The 20505-nt window shown below is 46.8% G+C and overlaps 1 pseudogene; it reads right to left on the bottom strand.

Annotated features, from left to right (window-relative positions):
* Nucleotides 1-19993, bottom strand: part of LOC138286955 (zinc finger protein 624-like) — a 70162-nt pseudogene extending 50169 nt beyond the window's left edge.
* Nucleotides 19994-20505: the final 512 nt, after the last annotated feature.

The following is a 20505-nucleotide window of genomic DNA, read 5'->3' as shown; positions in this document are numbered from 1 at the left end:
AGATCATCAACTCTTGACTTCATGAAGACTTGTCTCGTAAGTCACCGTCTCGTCTGCCAGATGTGATCAACGGGTCGCTTCATCCTTTCCGTGAACCTACAGCTTCCTCTTCACTTTTCTCATCTCCTGAAGTAGGATCCCAAGGGAATCCTTCTCTTGATCTTGCCCCTCCCTAGTTTGCAACATGTTTTTTCTGTGTCCTTTAGTTAAAGTGCCAGATCTAGACACTGTTGCCCCTTACATACTTTCTCTTTTGATTTATTAGATCCTGACATTCTCTATCCCACCATCATCATTGTAGGGTTGTGACTCCTCTAATTAGAGGTGGCACTCTTCCCCCGATAGAAGACGTGTACCGCGAGCCCATCAGTGAATTTGTTATCTTGGACTCAGAGTTTTCTAAATGCAGCTCACTTCAGCGCCACTGTGTTGCCTCCGAGAGAGGCCATTTCACTCACTGAAGAAAATTATGAATCTGTTTCAAATGTGCTCAATGCACCATTCAAGCCTTCATCTCTTGTTTTCCCCTCTGGGTTAAGTTGTAGAATGTATCTTGTGTAGATTCCCACCACTGACCACCTCGGAATCAGAGATGCACCAGCCTTACTGAGTCAGATGTCAGGGCTCCTTAAAGTACCTCCATGCACCCAAAGTTTAAGTGCCTCTGGGCATGATTTATAGTTTGGTACAAACGGTACTCCATCGCAATGGTAACAGAGTCCCCTCCAATAAAAGTAAGCAAAGGCAACTCTTCTGCTCTAATCTATCTGCTGCCTAAGAGGGCCTACCACAGGCTGGCCTCCTCACATGCCTCCATCTCACATGGGAACACAGATGGAACCGTGGCACTGCCACTGGAGCCACACGCTGTACTGCACGGGCAGTTGCGGGGAGTGATAGAGTGGCCTGTCCAACAAGCCTGTGCTCTTTTGTCCCCAACTCTCCTTGTTGCACCAAGTTTCATGGCTCTGTCCCTGCAATAGGGCTCAGCTCTCATCCCACTTTACGTTTCCTAGCTGCACCCCCCACAAGTTGGGAGCTACACAATATGACCCTCCAAAGCATGGCACACCGTAGAAAACCTCCAGATGGATCAACATCCTCCACGCTCTCAGGGGTCTACCATGCTTGCTTCTGCCAATTCCATGAGGACAGTGGTGGCCATTATTTTTCTAAGATTGGGCAGGTGGAGATCTTTATTTTCTTCTTTTTTGCCTCACCAGGAGCCACTACATGGTACAGGGCACAGCATCCCTACTACTACATCTGTAGTTCACAGTCATTTGTTTATCTTCAATTGATCTGTCCAGATGCAGGGATACTTGTCAAACACTGCTGGCCACCGTGGAAAACGTCCTCACAGCTGCCCCACTGTGTGTGCAATGAATTTTGTTAAAATGCTGCTCTGGCCAAGTTACACTCTAGACTGCTTGACCTGGGTGGTCTAAGGAGCAGCGCAGGTGGAGGGGGAATGCAGCGAATGCTTCACTAATCATCAGACCTCATTCTGCGGGTGAGGGGCAGGAGCAAGCAGGGCCACTGAGCCTCCAATGTGGGGGCTGGGGGTGAGGGCCACGGAGCACGCAGGGCCACTGAGCCTCCAATGTGGGGGCGAGGGGCACGGAGCACGCAGGGCCACTGAGCCCCCAATGTGGGGGCTGGGATTGTTCGCCTCTGGTGACCCAGGGTCTGTCCTCCTGTGGCTCTAGAACCTGAGTCAAGTAGAACACCGTCAGCAGTTCACTCTCAGCAGTAGTGTAGGCCAGCAGTCACAGGCTTCTTAGGGAGACAGTGTGGGGTGCTTCAAGCATAGAAACTGATTGTTGTTGTCCAGCCCAGTGCTTGGCTCCTGTAGAAAGAAAAAACTCAGAAAACGTAATAGTACACTCTACAACATACAGCTACTATGCAGGTACGCACACATCACTGGTGCAAAGAACCTGTATCCTGAGATCAGTAAGCCCTCCTATCCACCCCCACTCTATCCCCTGATCTAGAGTGTGAGCCTGTTATGTGCAGGTATCAGGTGCAGAAGCAGTGCTACGTCGCCCCCCCACCACTCACTAAACTTCATGCACTCAGTTACTTATCTCAGTCTCAAGTGTTCTTATGTCTCACTAATGTGAGGCTCCAGGAAGCTCCATTCCTGGACTCGGTCTGACATGCAATAAGTCAGAATGTCTCCTGCGCCAATCTTACCAACACAGACTGGTAGCAATCCTCATGTCAATGAGAACAAGAGGAAAAATCATCCCAGCACCACCCGACACTCTCTTTATTGGTGAGATATAAACTCAGGGGCGTGCGGCACCCCTTCCACAGATCCCTCCCTTATGTCACTATGCAGCAAACCATGGAAGACACTCAGTATCTTCTTCAAATGACTCTGCTAGAGCCGTAATGTTTACTGTGCTTTAATCCCAAGGAAAGGCTTCAGCAGACTCCCATGAAACACCCTTCCAGGTTCCCGTGTGATACCGGTGGCCACCAAGCAGTTCACATGAGATGCTCTCTGCACTATCTTGCGTGGTCCACACCACTTATCATACAAAGATTTGCTAGAAATGGGTTTCAGCACCAAAACCTCCAGACACTCCTGATGCCCATACACTGCTGCTTTCTTGCCATATCCTTCATTAGCTCCTGGATAGCTTGAATGCTTTCCAATGTATTCCTGCAGCCAGTCACATAGTCCAACACATCCTTTTGTTGTGATTCGACATTCCTTCCCACTCTTCTCTGATCGAGGTAGTTGGGACACACACAGGGTGCCCACGCCCAGGTTCAAAGGGACTGAAGCCAACACCCTTCTCTGGAATCTCCCAGTAAGCAAATACAGTGCATGACAGGAGAGATCCAAGCAAGGTCACTTCTGCATTCTTGGACATCAAGGGCTGATGAGGACGGTCACTTTATGCACTTTGCCCTGTCAAAGATACTGTAACAACGGGGCTTCCGGGCCACCCGTTGCTTAAGACTATTTGCTGCTACTCAGTCTGTATTGAATCAGGGACAGGTACCTACACTTTAGCAAACCTAGAACTGAAGCTCAGCTGAACATAGCTCACACTGGCAGAAGCGGTGAAGCTCAGCCATAACACCAACACAGCCACCTCAATAACCTATACAAAGAGGGACGATACCATAATATGTTTTATTTCAAGAGCACACCTACAACAGCCCAAGAAGTTACATCAATATAGCATTTTATGATGCTATATTTATTTCAAAGCTGTTGGAAATGACCCTTTCTGCAGGGTTGTCCCCAAACATTTTGCCTTTCTCCTCCTATTTTTCTGACCCTCTTTTTGTTGGTTTTGGGACTCTGGGCACTTTACTACTGCTGATCACTGCTTAAGTGCATGTGCACTCTCCTCTAAAACTTGGTATAACTGGCTTATGCCTGTTTGGCGTATTTAATTTACCTGTAAGTCCCTTGTAAAATGGTATAACATAAACCCAGTTCCTGTAAATTAAATTCTACTAGTGGGCCTGCAGCCCAGATTGCACCACCCACAGAAGTAGCCTTTCAAACCTGTCTCAGGCCTGCCACTGCAGTGCCTGCATGCGCATGTTACTGCCACATCGACTCAGCCAATTTAACTACTTGCCAAGGCGTAAACTCCGTTTTAATTACACAGAAATCACCCCTAAGGTAGGCCCTAGGTAGCCTTATGAGCAGGGTGCTGTCTATGTAATAGATAGGACATATACTTTTATGTTTTACATGTCTTAGCAGTGACAGACAACCTATTTAATTTTTCAGTACTGTGAGAGCTGCCCCTCTGATAGGTTTGTGTTGGAAATTCCCTTGTATATGTCTAAGTGGTAATGTCTGATCTGTAAGGAGTAGCATGGGCATGTTTGGTATGTTTGGAATGGTAGTGAGAAATCCTGCTAACTGGTGTACGTGGATTTTACATTACTATTTTAGAAATGCTACTTTTAGAAAGTGGGCATTTCTCTGTGCTTATAACTCTACTGCTTTGCAACTTGACTCCAATCCACGTCTGGGGCAGAGTGACAGCTCCACTTTGTGCAGATTCTCCAGACAGACATCCATCAGGAAGGGTTAGGTCTGACAGGGTTACATCTGCATTCATCTACATACTAATGGTCTTCCTGGGCTAGAAGACAGGGAGGGTTGTTCACACTTTACACTTAAAGAAGCTGTGTCCTGCCCTCACACAAATGGCTTGTTTACCTCCTACTGATGTCTGGAGCCAGAGCAGGGAAGAAAGGAAATTCTTGTAACTGGTCAGATCTGGCTGGTATTTTCTTCCTACTTCTAGAAGCTGGGCACCTAGAGTATAAGTACATGGGCTCTCACCCAATGATTTTTAGAGCACTTTGAAACTGGGACTGAACCTCTGCCAGAAGGACTGCTGGACTGCACAAGGGACTCATCTGGACTGCTGTTCTGTGGTTGCCCTTCTAACTGATGCTGCTGGGTGGCATAAAGGACTCCTTTGATTGTTTTTCAGTGTGTTGCCCTTCTACCACCCGCTTAGTGAGTGTGGTGTCCCCAGGCACTGTTTGACTACTAGGAGACACCGCCACTATTGCTGACCAATAAAGCTGTGTTGCCCTGCTGCTTGTTTACTGCTGAGCTGCAGGAGGAACTACCACTGGTGTGCTGGTGTGGATGTGAAGGCCGGTCTGCTCTCCTTGTGCCACCAAGTATTCTCCTGGGATGGGCTGCCCCAGAAAGGGCTGTAGACCTCGGAGTCCAGCCCATATTCCCCAAAACTAGTGTGTGGGGAGCACTGTTATTTCCACAGCCTTTTTCCAAAATCTAAAGCACAGTGAGTGCTTCGCTATTCCCTAGTGCATAGGGAGCACATCTTCCTTCCTTCTACATGAGTTGAGTAAATTTTAAAGCGCTTAGCAAGGGCCTTATTTTCGCTTGGTGCTTTTCCTGTTATTAACGCGTGCGGAGTGCTGACACCCGACTTCCCTGGTGCTGTGTGCAGATCTAGTGCTTCTCCAGCAAGGGGACCACAAAGTTCTAGAGTACTGGAAGAGGTGTCGTCCCCGTGGTACCATCTCCCCGCCCACAGTTGTAGCAGCCCAGGAATCCCAAGTAAGGAGTCTGCCCAGGCTTCAGACATCCGTGATCCTTGTGTGGTGGATTGCTGATCCGGCCGAGGGCTGGAACACTGCATAGCTAGGGAAGCCTTGCCTACACTGCACACCGTGAGCTCGAGGGTGCCCACAGGAGCTGTCCTCCACAAACCCTGGCCCAGCTTGGGACCTACCAGTCAGGGAGTTCCTGCCCTACCGCAGCAGAGGGCCTGGAAGAGAGCCGGCATACACTGCATCATTGAGGCTTGGGAGTTGAGCGGATGACCTCAGTACCACAGACGAGGGAAGGTGTTTCTTGCTCCTATGACACAAAGGGTGAATCAAGGGTACCCTATCACCCATAGTAGGTGCGTGGAAGCTCCAGTGCTATGTATGCTACTTTCACCTTGTATTGGCCAGGATAACAGGGACTATTTTAGTGTCTGCATAGTGTACATAATAGTCCACACCTGTGCCATTTTGTCCTAAGTTTATGCACAGTGCTTATTCATTATGGTTGTTCCATGTTACCTGCACAATATAAATTATCTATTTTTATATAACCCTGTTTGGAGTCTCTTTTGTGGTGTATTTATTGTGTCACTGCTGTGAGTGTGTTGCACAAAGGCTTTACACATGACCTCTGTGCCAAGCTACCAGGGGGTGAGCCAGGTTATCTTTAGTGTGTAACTTACTCGCCCTGATTAGAGTGGTGGGTTCTACGTGGCTGAGGTGCATACCCTAGCCAACCAGTACCCACATTTGTAACAAAAGCTTTCTTAATTAAATGCAAGAGAAAACGTTAAGCACTAGGCCTGTGCGGTACTCACAGAGTTTCACTGAGTTACCTAAAAACTCTGTGACATTCCACAGAGTTCTGTGAGTGGTGGAGATCTAGTTTGTGAGCTGCTTGCACTGATTTTTAGCACCAGGATCTTGTTTAGGCTGTAAAATCAGTGTGAACTGCATCACATGGCGCACCAGAAGGTGCTACTTCTTTCTGCCACTTGAGTAGATTCTCTACTCAAGTGGCAGCTTTCTCGACGTGAGTGGCAGCTTTCTCTACGTGAGCTGAGACCACCCACGTTGAGAAATCTTGCCGGGAGGAGGTCTAGTGCTTGATTTTCTCATTTGCCAATTTAACATTGCCAATCCACACATGAGTGAAATACTCTGTCACAAGGCGGTTGGTGGAGTGTTTCCAAAACTCTGTGCTCCGTTTGGAGAGCGGAGTGGGCAAAACTCAACTAACTCCAACGGAGCAGCAGAGTTTACCACCCACCCCTATTTAGCACCTGACAATTTGTTTTTCTCTATTGGTGCAGCAGCTTTAATTAACTATGCACTTTACAATAAACTGAACTGAACTCACTGGTCTGTGGAAGGTGTATAGTTGAACAGTAATATGTCACACCAGCTTGTTCCCTCTTCTCTTTCATATAAGAGGAGATGAAATTGGTTCCCTGGTCAGAAATCATACTGTAGTCTTAGAAAATCCAACCCTAGAAAAATGCGTAGAAGACAGTTAGATATCACCTTTGGAGTTGTACTAGTCAAAGGCACCACCTCTGGATGGTAGAGGCATGATCCACCACATTCAAAATGTGTTGATGCTGAGGGTGGGCGATTAATATGGACCAACAATGTTCTTCTCCACCCACTCAAACCAAATACCTAGATGTGCTGGAGGCACCAATGGTGCTTTGATTTTACCTTCATGTTTTGCAGAATCTCTCTTTGTTCTTGAGTATTCCAGGTCATAGAACGGAGTGCCCAACCCATCCTGGGTCTCTCTAATGCCTAAGTGTCCATCCAAGGGCTCTTTGTGGACTAGTTCCTGCAGGAAATTACTCTGCACAAGTGAAACCACTAGCCTCTTACTAGCACCTTACTCGGGATTCAACAGCTCGCTATGTAGCAGGCCATCATCCCAGTCGGTATTTGTTCTAATTCACAAAGGTAAGTTACACTTTTGAGTAGCTTTACTACATTTTGGTATTCACCAAATGCAAGTGTAAGCTACTACAAAATAAAAACAGTAGTAAGTCCAGCACTACACATGGCCAACCATTGGTACTACAACACGCTCCCATTGAAGTTAAATTGAATTAAAATAAAACCCCATAAGAAATAATGTTAAAATGAAATTACATTATTTGAAATAGTTAACAATTTAAATACATATACATTAATGTTAAAAAAATACCAATTGTACATATTTAATAGACAATTTTGAGTTCCAAGATTAATGTAACAATAATTTGTATTAAAAATAATTCTGCACAACTCTTTTAATAACCATTAATGCATAGGCATTTTTTTTTAGGTGGGAATTTATTTTTAATTTAAAATTCAGAAAACAATTTTAATTTAATTTATTATATTTCCACAAACTAAAGATGTATTTCAAAATTAATACTGCTGCAGGATTTGTTTTATTTTGGTACAAATATATAAATTTATTTTACAATAATATTTAATGTAAACAATTTATTAATATTTATTTTAGTGTTAACAACATTTTTAAAATGTTCCCGATACTTTGTCATCAGGAGAAACTGTTATGGTTTTCAATAGTTTTTGCGCTCTATTCAGGCAGGAGAACTCCCCCCATTTCCACTAGCTTCCAGCACAAACCCCATCATGGTTGAGTGGTTGTACTTCAAGACATCTGGGTTCCTAACTCAAAAAGCTATAGTCACTAGGTTCACTGCAACAGCATCCTGTGAAGTCCCTTCACTCAAAGCCAATACACCTGCTATGATGGGTACAGCTGGTGGAAGGTTTTTCACCTGACCGTCTCCCTTTTAATGCCCATTCTTGTGACACTTTAAGTAATCACTTTGAGTTTGGAAAAAAAATCCTTTGCACGCTTCTCTTAGTACTATTCCCGACTTGAAACCCAACTCCTGCTCCATTCTCTCCATCTATGAAACCTTGAGATGTGCCCTGGCCCCTACCTTCAGGTCTGGAAAAAGTTCTGTTGGAAATTATTCTTTCCCTTTGTCTTAAAGCCATACTGGCCACCCTTTAGTAAACCCTGGTAACTGAACACTTGTCAGTCAACACTGCAACCTCTTCTAGGTTCCTCCCTGTTAGATCTATCCGTTATTACCTAATTGGGATAAAGCAGTCTTCCCTGGGTCTTTCTTTGTTACAATTAACAGGTTAAGGGAATAAAAACCTTTGGCCTCAATCACTCTCACCCACTCACTGCAATCAGACAACACACCATGAATCCAGGTCCCGAATGCTACACTAGTTGCTCTGTCCCTATCTTTAAACCTTTGTAGGTACTGAGCTGGCTTCAGCCCAAACCTTCTAATTAGAGACTCTTCCATTCATTCATAATTCATTTTCTCAGTCACTGTCATCCTTCCAACTACTATGGTACCTTCCATGGGCACCAACTCATGAGAGTAGCTGCCTTTGACACATCATTCAAAGCCTGAGCCTTACTAGCAATCCCAAAGCACACAAATCATTCCAAAATATCTCGTCAATCCACATGTGAGTGATCAAGCTCTTTTGGTACCTTGGAAAGTAACGTGGTAGAGTTGGAGGTGGAATCATTGTTCCCAGATGTAGCTGTCTTCGCTGCTATCCTGAGCTTCTCTCTCTCACCCTCAAATTCTTCTTTTCCTGTATGTTCATTTCCCACCCATCATGCTCATTACTGCTCTCCTCATGAGCCAATTCCTCCTGTATCGTCCTCCGTCTTTCCACTTGTTCCTGGTGAGCTAATCTCAGCATCTATCTCTTCAAATCCCTGGTCTTTTCCTCTTTTTCAGCCCTATTCGCCTGGAGACCCAACTGCAAGTGCAGGGTCTTAGCTAGACTTAACACACCCAAGGGAATAACGTATTGAGTTGGTGTCAATGGTACACTAGAAATCAGTGGAGAATATTACCTTTGGAAAACACTGAAAAGCTAATTTGAGGACACCCTTGGGTGAGTCTGGAGATAAACGGTGCTAAAGGGCTAACCGAGCCTGGTGCTCCAACATTTACATTGAGGTTCCCTATCATGGTACCCTTCCTGTAGTCCATCACAGTTTGTACCGTCTAATCTCTAACTGATCTCCTATGAAACTCACAAACACTGCTTGCCCTTGTTCATTGTAGCTTGCCACCCTTCCTCCCAACAAAGATCCCTAAACTGACCTCGGGACAGGGTGTCCAGGTCTACCCAAACTAACCTTGCAGCTGGGATGTAGTGGTAGGTATTAAAGCCTAAAGGTTGAACTTATTACTCTGTGGTTGAAAGTTGGAATTGGCGTTGGAGGCTTCCACACCGCTAGCTGCCAAATGTCAGACTCTGTTTAGGGGTCCATGGGACAAGCAGGGGCTATTAGACTTTAGCTGTGGGGCCTGGATCTTTTGCCTCTGACATCCCAGGATACGTCCTACTATGCCACTGCAGTTGGGCCAAGAACATCCGTTTCAGCTCTTGGCTCTCAGATGTTGCGATATCAATTATTCACAGGCTTCTCAGGGAGGTAGTTTGGGGACAATTCAAGCTCAGAACTCAACAATCACCCAGCAGTGCATAAATGAGTGTCCAAAAGAGTACTTGTCTTTTGCAAAAGGAGAGTTCAGTAATACACTCAAAAAACTCAATGTTGCCCCTCTCACTGGTAGAAGGTCACTGTATCCTAGGATTGGCAATCCAGCTCTCCCTATTGACCCTCACTCTCTCCCCTTCCCCTAGGTTAGAGTGTGGTATGACCAGGTGCAGATATCAGGCACAGGTGCAGTGCTACCCCCTCTCTGGAGTTCCTGCACCCAGTTACTTGCCTCAGTCCCAAATGTTCTAATATCTCACCAATTCAAAGCTCAGTGAAAGTGCTGGCCACAGCAGGGACCAAGGGCATGCATCTGGCTTTCTATCCCTATTCTGTTAAGAGACTCACAGCCTGTGAGTGCTGTGGCACTCGCATCAACTCTGCAGGAACAGCAGCACAGCCTGCTGCCCAGAGGGTGAAGCACGTTGAAGGTGTCTCTCTGGTGACAGACCCTCTTCTTGGCTTTGGATGAGTTGGACAGAGCGCTAAGGGATCAGAGGTCACAAAATGCAACAGGGCACATCTTTGCCTGTGGAGCAACCCAACTCAGCTCTCTATTACGGGACAGTGGTGTAATTTGTTTAAGTTCAGTCATCACAGTGATGCACTCAGCTTTGGCACAACTCCGAGGATTTGCAGCATTTCATTCTACTTGGCATAATTTTAGGTTCACAGCTGCGCAGTCCACTTGGGCACAACTTCAAGACAGTGCAACGGGAGAGGCCCCTCAGGCACAGCTTCCTGATAGCAGATGCATGATCTTCTCAGGCTCCACCTCAGTACCATGCCACAATATAGGCCGCTCAAGCAGAATAGCCGGTACTCGCGTCCTTGGAGCATGGAAATTTCTCTGCGGGTAGATGGACCCTCATGTATGGGGTCAGCTGCTTTTGCTCACTCTGAATGATCACAGCTTCTGTTTTTCAGGAAGCAGGATAGTCTGTAGGTGCTTCAGCACAAGACAATAGCTCTTCCTTCCAGGTCAGACGCAAGATGAAGTCCCCCACCTCTGTGAAGTTCTCTGTCAGGCAGGCACTAGTTGCACAGTAGTCCAATAAGTATTCTATGGATTACTCTCTTCCTCAGTCAAGAAGCATTTGGAACAAACTTGCACCTGGAACAACAAGTGGGTCAGCACCTTCCACTTTGTAGAGCCAAAGCAGACAAAGGATGTGAATTCTCTGCACTCTCACAGCATGTTTAGTTTGGTTTTTCGTTCATGTGTCCTCTCCAGGCTGTCTTTCAAACACAGCTTTTGTTTAAAGTGATGCTCCTCACACCAGGGTCGTTCCAGGTTAGATCACCCACACCAGAGGCACAAAGGGGTGTACGTTTTCTGCACCTGGCTATCAGCAGCGAGCAGATCAGTGACAGGAGACTGACACAAGGCCAGCCTCCGCTAAAGGATCCTTCACACTGTGAGACAACAGAGTTCCACCTTTCACTTCCACAAACTGCTAATAATCAGTGCTCAAGAAGACTAATCTGCAGGCCCTTGAAGCAAAAGGTGTTAATCCAGCGGTTAAAGGGAGCCCTTTCCCCTCGTTCTTCCCTTCACTGTCAGGTCTCCTCCCTCCAGCTTCAGGACAGTCAGCGCCTGTGTGCTTTGGGCCCTCCTTGGACCTCGGCACCGAACCGGCCCTGAGCTGCCGGTGCGATGACTTTGGTGCTGCCTATGCCCAGGAGACTGACTGTGTAAGTACTTTACTTACGTGAGAAACCTAACAATACGTACCTCCGCCAGGAACTGATAATTTTTGCAGTGTCCACTTTTAAAATAGCTTATTGCCATTTTAACCTATACTGTGTATATTACTGCTTTAATTCAAAGTTCTCCACTTACCCGTGTGAGGTACCTTACATTTTATGTATTTACTTCAAATCTTGTGGTTCTAAAATAAATTAAGAAAATATATTTTCTATATAAAAACTATTGGCCTGGAGTTAAGTCTTTGAGTGTGTGTTCCTCATTTATTTCTTGTGTGTGTACAACAAATGCTTAACACTACCCTCTGATAAGCCTACTGCCCGACCACACTACCACAAAACAGAGCATTAGAATTATCTGATTTTGCCACTATCAACCTCTAAGGGGAACCCTTGGACTCTGTGCACACTATCTCTCACTTTGACATAGTATATACAGAGCCAACTTCCTACAGACGGAGTGCTGAAACTTTTTAAACATTCACCCTCAGTCACAGATCTGGGTCTAATCCATCGTTATTTTGCTCGCCAAGTCATGAACCCAGCCACATGCTAATCAGTCTTGACCCTGTTCCCCATGGGAACAGTCTGGCACGAACTGCTAGGCCAAGACCTCCCTGGACAGGAAACAAGCATCCTGGGACCGGTTTCAGGGTATCACCTTTTTTCAGCCAGACTAGATTGAATCCAGTGGCGCAGCAAGCAAGGGACCCACGTCTGGGCATACCATAGCCACTTAGGGCGCACAAGGCAACATCACAAAACACCCTTCATAAGCCAAGCTAGCTTGAATTTAGTGGCACAGTGAGCCTGGGACCCACGTCTGGGCATAGTTTTCCCACTTAGGGCAACTTTAGCAACACAAAAGGATGATGGATGGAGTGCTAAAACTTTATGCTGACATTTTATCTAAGACGCAGCTGATTCAATAAATCTTATCGAACCATTCCCTGCTTCTATTTGTCTTTGCATGTGTGAGACGAATGTAACTGAGAGAAAAGGATGAGATCTGATCCACCACAATTTCCCTGAAAAGTCACAACGTCATGCGCTCGATTGCCACAGATCACCCTTGTTCTTGGGCATAGGTGAGGCACTGCTACCTGGAATGAAATGGATTAGGCCGACAGTTGTCGCATGGTTTGGGATTGAACTCAGTTCCCCACAAATCAGATGATGCAGCAGCCGATAACGAGCCGCCTCATTAGTATAATGAGAGCCGACATGACAGAGGCTAGCTGCACCTTTAAATCTAACACACCCTATTCGACGTCCAGCAGCACCTGCATGAGATGGGTAGGTGAACAGTAGACACTCTCCATCAAACACAACCTATTCTAAACCTCCCCAAAAGGACCTGTAGGAGACTGCTGGGTGAGCATGAGGCACTCTCTAATAACCCTAATATCTTTTACACACCTCCCTGCAGCACCTTAGGAGACGCTGGGCTAGTATGAGGCTCTCTCCAATAACCCTAATATCTTTTACACACCTCCCTGCAGCACCTTAGGAGACTCTGGGCTAGTATGAGGCACTCTCCAATAACCCTAATATCTTTTACACACCTCCCTGCAGCACCTTAGGAGACGCTGGGCTAGTATGAGGCTCTCTCCAGTAACCCTAATATCTTTTACACACCTCCCTGCAGCACCTTAGGAGACCGCTGGGCTAGTATGAGGCTCTCTCCAGTAACCCTAATATCTTTTACACACCTCCCTGCAGCACCTTAGGAGACGCTGGGCTAGTATGAGGCTCTCTCCAATAACCCTAATATCTTTTACACACCTCCCTGCAGCACCTTAGGAGACGCTGGGCTAGTATGAGGCTCTCTCTAATAACCCTAATATCTTTTACACACCTCCCTGCAGCACCTTAGGAGACGCTGGGCTAGTATGAGGCACTCTCCAATAACCCTAATATCTTTTACACACCTCCCTGCAGCACCTTAGGAGACGCTGGGTTAGTATGAGGCTCTCTCCAGTAACCCTAATATCTTTTACACCCCCCCCCCGCAGCACCTTAGGAGACGCTGGGTGAGCATGAGGCACTCTCTAATAACCCTAATATCTTTTACACACCTCCCTGCAGCACCTTAGGAGACGCTGGGCTAGTATGAGGCTCTCTCCAGTAACCCTAATATCTTTTACACACCTCCCTGCAGCACCTTAGGAGACGCTGGGCTAGTATGAGGCTCTCTCCAATAACCCTAATATCTTTTACACACCTCCCTGCAGCACCTTAGGAGACGCTGGGCTAGTATGAGGCTCTCTCCAATAACCCTAATATCTTTTACACACCTCCCTGCAGCACCTGAAATGAAAATACATATAGGTGGAGCAGGTACCATCAGGAATACCACAAAAATAAAGTCTGAGCAAGCTGTGCAGTCAAGATATGACCCAACGCAAGAAAAGATTGTAGGTCTTAGAAAACTGTAGTACATACGACCACACTGGTGGCTGAACAGCTGACACTGTCTGTAGGGTTAGTTGAAAGTTCCTGGCACAGTATTTATGTGATAATCAAAAACCAGGATGCAAGATACGCCCACCTAGGCACTCAGGGGAGGGGAACATGACTGGACTCCATGCCGGGGACACTCCCATTCCAATACTAAGGCTAACCCTATGAAGCACCTTATAACTGTGCAGATACTTAAACAGAGGGACCCTAATCCCAGTCATGACACTGCACAGATTTATCTAATCAGCTGTCACCAACCACTGGTAGTGTCAAGACCTAGTCTTTGCGGCAATAGTCATTCATGTCTAAAGATGTACCATAGAGATCCCTGTACCCACCAGCATTTAGCCCTGCTTCATTAGCAACTTACTACAGTCACTTAGAGCACTTGTATGGCAGGTCGCCTGCACAAGACAACATCATAGTTGTGCTAGTGTGCTAAAACGAAGAACAGATTTTGCTCCAATTTCACAATAATCTAGTGTGTGAGGGAAGGCCTGGCCCTATTCCTTCACATAAATGAGATCCAGGAACTGCCCTGTATCTGGAGGGGCAACTCAAGCATGCCCTCATGTGTTAGTAGATGTCTGTCATAGGTTTAGCATGTAGAGGGGTGGTGGCAGTGTACCCTTGGTTGTGAAATTGTAGTGGTGAACAGCCCTTTTTATCTGAGTCACTGCAATGGAGGCCTACTGGCCCACTTGTGTAAAGTTCTGTTTCTGTGCTGTAACCCAGGTCCTGGTGCTAACATTCCAATGCATGTTGTGTATGTTCATTTGCGTGTAGCCTGTGTGGTGTACGGGTGAATGAGAGTCATGGAGTATTCAAGTACATAGGGTGCATCCTCGGGGAGCAGACCAGGGGGGTTTTGTAGAGCACTGGGGGGGGGACACAAACAAGCACACAAAACACACCCTCAGCGGCAAAGGGGCGGCTGGGTGCAGTGTGCAAAGTTGTTATCGGGTTTGCTATTGAAAGCAATGGAGGGACCCGGGGATCACTTAGGCGATGCAGGCAGGGCACAGGGGGCTTTTCGGCCCAGCCACCGACTGGGCTAGGAAGAGGGCCGCCTGCTGGTCACTCCTGCACTGGAGGTTGGTTCCTTTCGGTCCTGGGGGCTGCGGGTGCAGTGCTTGGTCCAGGCGTCGGGTTCTTTGTTACCTGGCAGTCGCGGTCAGAGGGAGCCTCTGGATCCTCTCTGCAGACATTGCTGTGAGGGTGCAGGGGGGGTCGTCTCAGGTTACTCACGAAGTCGCAGCTGCCTGGGAGTCCTCTCTGAGGTGTTGGTTCTCTGGAACTTGAGCTGGGGGCGTTGGGTGCAGAGTGTGAAGTCTCACGCTTCCGGCGGGAAGAGTGAGTTCTTTAAAAGTTGTTTCTTTGTTTGCAAAGATGTTGCTGCTGGTGAACAGTTCCGCTGTTCTCGGGAGTTTCTTGGTCCTTCAGTTTCAGGGCAGTCCTCTGAGTCCTCAGAGGTCACTGGTCCCTGTCGGATGCATCGCTGTGCAGGTTCTTTGAGTCTGGAGACAGGCCGGTAGGGTTGGGGCCAAGTCAGTTGTTGTCTCCATCGTCTCTGCAGGGCTTTCAGGTCAGCAGTCCTTATTCTTTGTGTAGGTTGCAGGAATCTGATTTCCTGGGTTCAGGGTCACCCATAAAACTAAATTTAGGGGTGAGTTTAGGTCTGGGGGGCAGTAGCCAATGGCTACTGTCCTGGAGGGTGGCTGTAGGAAAGTACCATCTTGCCTGGCATGTTACCCCCATATTTCACTGTATGTATGTTGTTTTAGTCCTTGTGTCACTGGGATCCTGCCAGGCAGGACCCCAGTGCTCATAGTATGTGCCCTGTATGTGTTCCCTGTGTGGTGCCTAACTGTATCACTGAGGCTCTGCTATCCAGAACCTCAGTGTTTATGCTCTCTCTGCTTTCCAAATTTGTCACTGCAGGCTAGTGACTAAATTTACCAATTCTCATTGGCACACTGGTACACCCAGATAATCCCCTTGTATATGGTACTGAGGTACCCAGGGTATTGGGGTTCCAGGAGATCCCTATGGGCTGCAGCATTTCTTTTGCCACCCATAGGGAGCTCTGAAAATTCTTACACAGGCCTGCCACTGCAGCCTGAGTGAAATAATGTCCATGTTATTTCACAACCATGTACATAAGTAACTTATAAGTCACCTATATGTCTAACCTTCACTTAGTGAAGGTTGGGTGCCAAGTTACTTAGTGTGTGGGCACCCTGGCACTAGCCAAAGTGCCCCCACATCGTTCAGGGCAATTTCCCCAGACTTTGTGAGTGCGGGGACACCATTACACATGTGCACTATACATAGGTCACTACCTATGTTTAGCGTCACAATGGTAACTCCGAACATGGCCATGTAACATGTCTAAGATCATGGAATTGTCCCCCCAATACCATTCTGGTATTGGGGGGACAATTCCATGATCCCCCGGGTCTCTAGCACAGAACCCGGGTACGGCCAAACAGCCTTTCTGGGGTTTCCACTGCAGCTGCTGCTGCTGCCAACCCCTCAGACAGGTTTCTGCCCTCCTGGGGTCCAGGCAGCCCTGGCCCAGGAAGGCAGAACAAAGAATTTCCTCTGAGAGAGGGTGTTACACCCTCTCCCCTTGGAAATAGGTGGGAAGGGCTTGGGAGGAGTAGTCTCCCCCAGCCTCTGGAAATGCTTTGATGGGCACAGATGGTGCCCATCTCTGCATAAGCCAGTCTACACCGGTTCAGGGATCCCCCAGCCCTGCTCTGGTGCGAAACTGGACAAAGGAAAGGGGAGTGACCCCTCCCCTGACCAGTACCTCTCAGGGGAGGTGCCCAGAGGTCCTCCAGTGTGTCCGAGACCTCTGCTATCTTGGAAACAGAGGTGTTGGGGGCACACTGGACTGCTCTGAGTGGCCAGTGCCAGCAGGTGACGTCAAAGACCCCTCTGATAGGCTCTTACCTTTTTTGGTAGCCAGTCCTCCTTTCTTGGTAGCCAAACCTCCTTTTCTGGCTATTTAGGGTCTCTGCTTTGGGGAATTCTTCAGATAACGAGTGCAAGAGCTCACCAGAGTTCCTCTGCATCTCCCTCTTCGACTTCTACCAAGGATCGACCGCTGACTGCTCCAGGACGCCTGCAAAACCGCAACAAAGTAGCAAGACGACTACCAGCAACATTGTAGCGCCTAATCCTTCTGGCTTTCTCGACTGTTTCCTGGTGGTGCATGCTCTGGGGGTCGCCTGCCTTCAACCTGCACCAGAAGCACAGAAGAAATCTCCTGTGGGTCGACCTAATCTTCCCCCTGCTAACGGAGGCACCAAAAGACTGCATCACTGGTCCCCTGGGTCCCCGGAACACAGGAACTCTATCCAAGTGACTCCCACAGTCAAATGACTCTTCGGTCCAAGTTTGGTGGAGGTAAGTCCTTGCTTCCCCACGCTAGACTGCAAACCTGTGTACTGCGTGATTTGCAGCTGCTCCGGCTTCTGTGCACTCTTCCAGGATCTCCTTCATGCACAGGCTAGCCTGGGTCCCCAGCACTCCATCCTGCAGCGCGACTATTGGACTTGGTCCCCTTCCTTTGCAGGACCTCAGGTCCAGGAATCCGTTTTCAGTGCACTGCTGGTGTTTGTTGTTCTTGCAGAATCCCCCTATCACGACTATTGTGTTCTTTTGGGGTAGTAGGTGTACTTTACTCCTACTTTTCAGGGTCTTGGGGTGAGGTATCTTAGACACCCTGACTGTTTTCTTACAGTCCCAACAACCCTCTACAAGCTCCCATAGGTCTGGGGTCCATTCGTGATTCGCATTCCACTTTTGGAGTATATGGTTTGTGTTGCCCCTAGACCAATGTTCACCTATTGCAACCTATTGTAATTCTACACTGTTTGCATTACTTTTCTGACTCTTACTTACCTATTTTTGGTTTGTGTGCATATAACTTGTGTATATTACTTACCTTCCTACTGAGGGTACTCACTGAGATACTTGTGGGATAGTCATAAAAATAAAGTACATTTATGTGTAGTAACTCTGTGTATTGTGTTTTCTTATGATATTGTGCATATGATATAAGTGGTATAGTAGGAGCTTTGCATGCCTTCTAGTTCAGCCTAAGCTGCTTTGCCATAGCTACCTTCTATCAGTCTAAGCTGCTAGAAACACCTCTATTCTACTAATAAGGGATAACTGGACCTGGCACAAGGTGTAAGTACCTTTGGTACCCACTACAAGCCAGACCAGCCTTCTACAGTGGCTACACCCTCTTTGTGCCTCCTCCCTGAGGGGAGGGGAGCACATCCCTATTCCTATTGGGGGAATCCTCCAAAACCAAAATCGAGGATTTCTAAAGGCAGGGGTCACCTCAGCCCAGGGCACCTTAGGGACTGTTGTGACTGGTAGGTGACTCCTCCTTGTTTTTCTCATTATCTCCTCTGGACTTGTGCCAAAATTGGGGGCTGTGTCCAGGGGGTGGGCATCTCCACTAGCTGGAGTGCCCTGGGGCATTGTAACACGAAGCCTGAGCCTTTGAGGCCCACTGCTAGGTGTTACAGTTCCTGCAGGGGGGAGGTGTTAAGCACCTCCACCCAGTGCAGGTTTTGTTTCGGTCCTCAGAGAGCACAAATGCTCTCACCCCAGGGGGGCAGAAACTCATCTAAGTGGCAGGCTGGCACAGAACAGTCAGTCCTGTACTGAAGGATTGGGTAAAATACAGGGGGCATCTTCTAAGATACACTCTGTGTGCAAATCCAACACTGGCATCAGTGTGGGTTTATTATTCTGAGAAGTTTGATACCAAACTTCCCAGTATTCAGGGTAGCCATTATGGAGTTGTGGAGTTCGGTTTTCACTGCACTTGAATGGTTTCTCCCCCGTGTGTGTTCGCTGATGTGTTTGGAGGTTTGATAATTGACTAGAGCTCTTCACACATTCACTGCACTTGAATGGTTTTTCCCCTGTGTGTGATCGCTGATGAATCCTTAGATTTGAGGATTCACTAAAACTACTCCCACATTCATTGCAAAGGTATGGTTTTTCACCTGTGTGTGTTCGCTGATGAATCCTGAGATTTGAGGAATCACTAAAATGACTCCCACATTCACTGCAACTGTATGGTTTTTCCCCTGTGTGTGTTCGTTGTTGTCTCTGTAGTTCTACTAATCGACTAAAGCTCTTCACACATTCACTGCACCTAAATGTCTTTTCCCCTGTGTGTTTTAGCTGATGAATCCTTAATCCTGAAGAGTCAACAAAACCACTTCCACATTCACTGCACTTGAATGGTTTTTCCCCTGTGTGTGTTCGCTGATGAATCCTTAGATTTGAGGAATCACTAAACTTACTTCCACATTCATTGAGGGTATGGTCTTTCCCCAGTGTGTGTTCGCAGATGTGTTTGGAGGTTTGATAACTGACGAAAGCTCATCACACATTCACTGCACTTGTATGGTTTTTCTCCCGTGTGTGTTCGCTGATGATTCCTTAATGTTGAGGAACGACCAAAACTACTTCCACATTGATTGCAGTCATATGGTTTTTCCCCTGTGTGAGTTCGCTGATGTGTTTGTAGGTTTTGTAATCGACTAAAGCTCTTTACACATTCACCGCACTTGAATGGCTTTTCCCCTATGTGTGTTCGTTGATGCTATATTAGGTGTGCTGAGTGACTAAAGTTCTTCCCACATTCACTGCACTTGAATGTTTTTTCTGATGTGTGGGTTTGTTGACATTGTAGGGTTGATAAGTGACTAAAGCTCTTCCCACATTCACTGCAGTTGAATGGTTTTTCTCCTCTGTGTGTTCGTTGATGGTGCTTTAATAGAGATGCAGAACTAAAGCTCTCACTAAATGTGTATGATTTTCCTTTCTTGGTTAGTGTCTGTGGGTCAGGTATATATTTGTATACATCCCAAGACTGTGTTTTGTGACGGGCCAACATGGCTGATAAACCACTTATGTTATTCGAACAAGTCCTGTATGTGTGTGATAATTTGCACGTTTGATTTCTGATTTAACAATAACATGCAATAGTCATTAAATACTTGCAACTTTCATAATATGTATAAGGTTCTTTGTAGGTGATTGTGCCTTTAGATTGGATTATGGTTATGCACGCTTAAGGGTGAAGATTCATCTTCCTTCTGGCTGGTGCAAATTGGGACAGTCCACTGTACTCCTCTTTCATTTACCCTTCAGTTGTCTGGCTCCACTCCGTTGTGCTTTTCTCCAGAAAGAGTTTACAATACACCTTGAGCACTGAATGACGGGCTGTTATCCCTTTAGAAAACAGATCACTGCTGTGACCACATCACACCGATCCCATGAACAAAGCTGGTGTTGGACACCGATTTATACAGGAGGTGGTTTGTTACAGTTGTTGCCATCATTTTCTAGAGATCATCTCGGGTTGCACAGCTCGGACTCTTACAATCACTCAACGGCCCTTGAGTGCTTTTTCCAGGATCTGTCTGTTTATGTGCAGGTCACTCTGTCGCCGACTTCACTGATGTGTTCTTGAATACCCGAGCTCATTGTTGGTGACTGTTGTTTGCAGATTTGCAGTTTATCTTCATTATTCATTATGATTCTTGCATCCAAGGCTTGTTTCTGTAGGATATAAAGATATTTACAAATACTAAATGGAAACATAATGGAACGTGAATAGGCAATATTTAACTGGTTGTAAATAACATCTATTCTTTACCATCTTT

Source organism: Pleurodeles waltl, chromosome 4_1 (assembly GCF_031143425.1).
Source record: "Pleurodeles waltl isolate 20211129_DDA chromosome 4_1, aPleWal1.hap1.20221129, whole genome shotgun sequence".
NCBI lineage: Eukaryota > Metazoa > Chordata > Amphibia > Caudata > Salamandridae > Pleurodeles > Pleurodeles waltl.
Note: the sequence above shows the minus strand (reverse complement) of the source record. Positions and strands in the feature narration are given on the sequence as shown.